The 5,891-nt window shown below is 40.8% G+C and overlaps 1 long non-coding RNA gene and 1 pseudogene across 1 annotated transcript; one reads left to right on the top strand and one right to left on the bottom strand.

Annotated features, from left to right (window-relative positions):
• The first annotated feature begins 468 nt into the window (after window positions 1-468).
• Window positions 469-2,687, top strand: LOC116328699. Its single transcript, XR_004200104.2, has 3 exons — window positions 469-914; window positions 1,190-1,384; window positions 1,861-2,687. It is a non-coding gene; the product is annotated as an uncharacterized LOC116328699 (long non-coding RNA).
• A 1,502-nt stretch (window positions 2,688-4,189) lies between these two features.
• On the bottom strand, window positions 4,190-5,520 carry LOC120434026 (annotated as a pseudogene).
• Between the last annotated feature and the right edge of the window lie 371 nt (window positions 5,521-5,891).

Raw genomic sequence — 5,891 nt, 5'->3', positions numbered from 1 at the left:
TTTAATTCATTGAAGGAAATGTAAAAGTAATCTTGTTGAGCAAGAATATAATGTGGCACTTAATTCATGTAATGTCATCAATCTGTTTTTTAAGGTTTTTAAGGTAGTCCCTTTACCTCCTGGAGTGTTTGACTATGTCACCCTGTCACCCTTGTCACAATGTTGTTGATGCTATAGCTGTCATTGTTCCCTTGTCCTCTTGTGTTGACCTGTGTTGACCTGCCTTTATATATATTTATCTCTCCACTCCTTGCTCTCGCTTTCTCTCCTCTGTCTGTGGGCATATGAGCACATAATTCTGCTTGTGTGTGTTTCAGAGGCGGAGCCTTTTCCTTGCTCCTGTGCTTTTCCTGCTTGCACACCTGAAAGCAGTTGGGTAATCATTCACCTGCATTCAATCTGATGATTACTCACCCACTACTTAAGACAGAAGATTTTTCTCTGTCAGATTGTTGCTCCCTCTTTGGTAGTAAAGTTCAGCTCTTCATGCTCTGTGATTGTTTCTGTGAGAATCTGTTTTTCCTCTCTGCAAATGCCTCCTGCCATGGCCGACCTGTGATGAGAGATCTATGCTGGAAAAGGAAACCTGTGGAGAAAAATCTGTAGGAAAAGCAAACTGTGGAGAGACACGCCCTAGAAGTATGTTTGTTTGTTTGTTTGTTTTTTGTTTTGTTTTCAGAAATGAACTTTGTTTATTCATCTACCTGCCAGAAAAAAGACATTATTCCTGGTGTTCTGTGTTTGAGTCCAGTTCAGTTTTTGCCTGAAACATCTGTCTATAAACATGGATTCAACAGCCATAAATTCAATTAAACACTCATCAGCCACGTTAGTGCTCCTCGGAAAACACAAAGTTCCCCAGCACCTCTCCAAACAGCAGCAAGTAAACCTGCAGGAGACGGCTTATGTGGGAGGTATGTTACAGTCTGTGTTCACAATCTCAAGCTTCAGCACCAGGCTGCTGCTGCTCCTCCTCGTGGCGTCACCCAGTGCAAATACTTGTACTGGGCCACCCCACCAGAGATCCCATGCGAACAATCCCTTTCAGCTTTAGAAGTCTTCTCTGATGAACTAGAAAAATGTGACTCTTTGCAAATGCACTCCTGTTTTTAGACATCCCTGCTGCACGTATATTTTCTTTTTATTTTGATGATGATGCAAAATTGGTTTACCTGGTTGTTCCTCTTAGGATAAGAGCACTTGGATGAGCACAGGCTGTGCCAAGTGGTGGAAAGGATCTGACTTGTTCTGAATTCATAAACAAGTTCAAGAGTGACTAGTACTGACGCAGCGGCTGACAGACTGTTCAACTTATGGCAGAGAAGAAGTGTCTCTCTTCTATGGATTTTTGGATTTTATCCAAGGAGGCTGACTGGAAGACAAGGTTCTACAGGGAGCATGCCTATATGACTTGAGTGATTATATAAATGATGATTTGGCTGTTAAAGATCTATCTTGCCCTTTTTTTTTTTTTTTTTTTTTTTTTTTTTTCCCTTATTTTTATTTTTGTGCATAAGGATAAATGACCATGTTCAAGAAGTTAGTTATTTGGTTGGTTGGATAGACAAAGTCCAGCAGTAAGGGTGGGGTTACTGGCAGACAGAACTTCAGCTTAACAACCCCTACCCAGATTGATTCCTGCAAAAATTTGTTGTTAAATCAATTCAAACAATATTTAATGATACTTTCCTGGCTAACATCACACATTGTACTACTAGTCCTTTAAAGAAACCATTGTGACCATATTGGCCTCAAAAATTTTGACTTTTTCATGTACTGGGCCACCCCTGTATAAAAGACCATAAATTTACAATATTTAGAGACCTTATTCTCACGAATTTTGCACTGTTCTCTCTCCAGGCCTGTCCGCTGTCCTGATTATCATGATCTGGAAGCTTTCCATAAAGGTTCAAACTCTTCTTACCCCTTAAAGGCCGTATTATTACAGCATTGATCTGTTGCCTGGTCTACCCCCAACTACAACAACTTCAGTCCCCAAGTCTGAGGGTGAGGCCATGGACAAGTATATCTGCAACTCACTGGCAGCTTGGAAAATTTGCCCATTATCTTCTCTTGGTGTAGGATCAAAACCCTTCATCTATGCAAAGACTAAAATAAATATCCTCCCAACTTGGCCACCACTTTGAGTATTTAGTAATACCTTTTGGACTTACCAAAGCTACAGCTGTTTACCAAGCCTCAGCAAACAATGTGCTCTGGGATTTCCTAAATGACTTCTGCTTTCTGAGCCACCAGTGCCACGTTCACCAGGGCCCTGTTTCAGAAAGCGGGTTTAGAAAACTCAGAGTTAAAAATGATACTCAGGGTTGAGTAACCCCGAACTGTCCAACTCGGAATATTCGGTTTCCAGAAAGGCTGATAACAATTAGTTCAATCAACGCGGAGTTGCTTTAACCCCGAGTTAAGCGCGCGCACGAGGATACATAAAGCCCTGATTAGTGGAGCACAGATTAAGCGAGTCACCATGGAGACGGAGGGAAAGAAGGCGCGATCAATGTATTTTACAGCGCTTGAGGCCGAAATTCTGATGGCAGCATATGCCGATAACATGCAAATTTTGCGGGAAAAAAGTAACACAGCCTCAGCTGCAAAAGAAAGGGAGCATGCATGGCAAAACATAGCCGACAGTCAATGCGTGAGAGTTAATTTAAACATTGATCTAGGGATTTCCACCCATTTAACACATTAATTTTATTATATTTCATTTTATTTTTTATTTCATACATTTTATTTTGTTATGTGATGTGAGCGCAGGTGCAACCCAACAGGCCCCAAATATTCCTGGCAGCAAGTAAAAATGAAATATAAAAATATAGTCCAAACAGGTAAGGTGTAATTGTATTATGAGCCATAGTGCTTGGTCTGTTTGTCTTATGTAAATCAATTCCAGTTAGAGGCTACATTAATTTTCTTTCTGTAAGCACTTATTGAAATTATCTGAGCACATTACAAGTACATATTTGCTTACTCTGTATGCTCAAATGTGACCCGTTATAGCCAACAGAAAAAAGCGGAGGCCGAAAAACAGGTGGGGTCCACCACCACCACTCACAGAGGCTGAGCAGTTGGCCCTCAGCCAAAACAGTGGGCGCCCTGTGGCTGAAGGCATCTCTGCGGGGACATCCTCTGAGTCAATAACCCTGCAAGACACAAGTGCCTACATAAGAGGTAAATTCAAAATAATACATGATGTGCATACATCCTTTCTTCAGTCACCTTTGCAGTGCTACTCATTCATTTGATAAACTCTTTACCATAATGAATTATTTTGTAGTGAAGTTATTTTCCTACTGATTTTGCCTTCCCTCAGTCTTGGTTGTCTTTGAGAGCATAATGACAATGAAGTGTAAGGTGATTGGTATATGTTTGTTAATTGCCATTTGGTCCCTTGTAAGTTATAAGTGACCTGTATAAACCTCATATTCTATCAGGTGATGGTGTACTGCATCTGGTGCAGCCTCCTGTTGAGCCAGACCAACATGCAGTTGTGAGTACTCTTAATACTCCACAGATCATATGAGTTTACAGTAGAACAGCAATGTTGTTAATTTCTTTACTACAGGAAAATAATGAAGAAACATTGACAGCTGTTACAGAGGAGGAAGCAACAGAGACACTTTATGAGGTTTACATCTTACAATGGAAAATATAACAATTGAATAAAATGTAGTACTATAATAAAACCATGGACTTTCTATGTCTCTAACAGAGTGATGGTGGAAATGCAGAGGAAGAGGGTCCAGCCACTTCTCCAACAAACCTTTCCTCAGTAAGATGTTCAGCACTGATTTACAACCAACCTAAGTAGGCATTGTGAGGAATTGAGGTGTTATTTTTCTGCCATTTTTATTATTTCATTTTACTATTTCTAGTTTCATTATTTTGCTATTAACAGCATGTACTATGAATGTCAATGCTATTATCTGTGTTTCAATACCTCCCTTTAAAGCAGCTGTACAAGACCTATTTGATCAAGAAAATAAAAAAATGCGACTTGGAAATGGAACACTTCAAGCAGCAGATCCAAAAGACCAAGATTGAGATTTTACTGCTGGAACATGAGTTAAGGGTGGGTGAAGTGGTCAGAGATGGACGAATTATTTCAGTGTTTGAACAACATAATAATATACTTATTAATACTTTGTGTACAGGAAATACAGGTGACCAATAAAGCCAGTTGAACAAAAAATCTGTTTATTCTTCTTTCAACATGTTGAGGTGATGGGTCAAAGGAAATGATTGTGACATATGGTGTCTCTGACTGCTCTTCCATCTTGTATGTCCGTGGGAGGGTCAGGATGTTCATGGTTTGGATCACTGCTGATGTTTGGTTCAGAAGGACAGTGTTCTCCTCTAATTGTGGCAATGTTGTGAAGAATCACACATGCCACAATAATGTCACATGCCCTTTCTGGGGTGACCCTGAGTCTTTGAAGGCACTGGAACCGGGCCTTAAGCATTCCGATAGTCATTTCAACTCTGGCTCTTGTCCTGCAATGAGCCAGATTATATCGCTGCTGTGGGCCCGGGTAAGGGGTAAGCAAATAGGGTAAACATGGATGCCCCCTATCACCAAGCAAGTAGCCAGTGAACTCTCCTAAGACAGAAGGATACACTTTAGTTCAAATGTCCCTGTAGCAATTGGTCTTTATATATTAAAGTATTTTCAACTCACCATGTCCAAATTTTGTGCTCAGTGTACATTCACGAAAAATTCGTGAGTCATGAACAGAGCCTGGCCACTTGGCTTCCACATTTGTGATAATGTTGGCAGCATCACATATGATCTTCACAGTGCAGAGAACACAAATTAGCATCCATTACCATAACGGAATAATGTGTTAGTTTGAAATGCTACAGGGAACTATGTACCTGTACATTAATGCTGTGGAAAGACTTCCTGTTCATAGTCTCCTTCATTTACTGAAGGGGCAATGATTGGAATGTGAGTGCCATCTATACAGCCAATCACGCCTGGGAACCCTGAAAATAAATGTAAAAAAGTAGTAGTTAAGTAGTAGTTCAAGTATCACCACATCATGAATTAAGTTTTGTTCAGCCTGATACCTGCAATTTTGTGGAATCCCTCTTTGATAAATCTTGTGGGTCTATGACCGGGGAACACCGCAAACGAGTACAGGAGACGTTTCAGTGCAACTGTAACATTCCTGACTGCCCGACAGACGGTAGCCTTGGAAACGTGCTCAGCATCACCAATGTTATACAGAAAGCTCCCGTTTGCAAAAAAACGAATTGCAATACAAATAATATGTACAGAACTGAGAGAAGTCCGCGATGTGTCACATGAGCAATATAAGGCCTGAGGATGTTATTCGAATAAATTATAGATTGTGCTGAAAAATGGTAACGTTCACACAGAAAATCATCAGGAAATGATAAAATGTCCAAACGCGCTCTAATCACTCTCTCCCGGCGAAGAGCTCTGCGGAGAATTTGGGCTTCAACATCTTCTGGCTCTTCAAGGAAGGGGCACGCCATGTCTGACGTTTCCGACAAAGAGGCGGAGAAAGTCAGGGTTAGTTGAAGTAAACCTGCTAGGGGGCAGGTTTACTTCACGGAGTGTGTCATCATAGTAACTCACTCAGAATTAATCTAAACTCGCTTTGTGAAACCAAAAACCCAGAGTTTTCATTAACTCAGGGTATACTTACTCAGAGTTTACACTAAACCGGCTTTCTGAAACAGGGCCCAGGTACTCAAAAGGTTACTTCAGTATAAGCTATTTGTAAAAGAAGGAAAAAAAATGAGACTGGGGGGGGGGCAGATGAAAGCGGATTCAGCCAGGTCCAAGCAGCAGCCAATTCTTTCAAGCTGTCAGAGCATTTTTCCTGATCCCTCTAAGCAGCTTA

The sequence above is a fragment of the Oreochromis aureus genome, linkage group 17 (genome assembly GCF_013358895.1).
Source record: "Oreochromis aureus strain Israel breed Guangdong linkage group 17, ZZ_aureus, whole genome shotgun sequence".
Classification (NCBI taxonomy): domain Eukaryota; kingdom Metazoa; phylum Chordata; class Actinopteri; order Cichliformes; family Cichlidae; genus Oreochromis; species Oreochromis aureus.
This window is presented reverse-complemented; position numbering and strand designations above follow the sequence as displayed.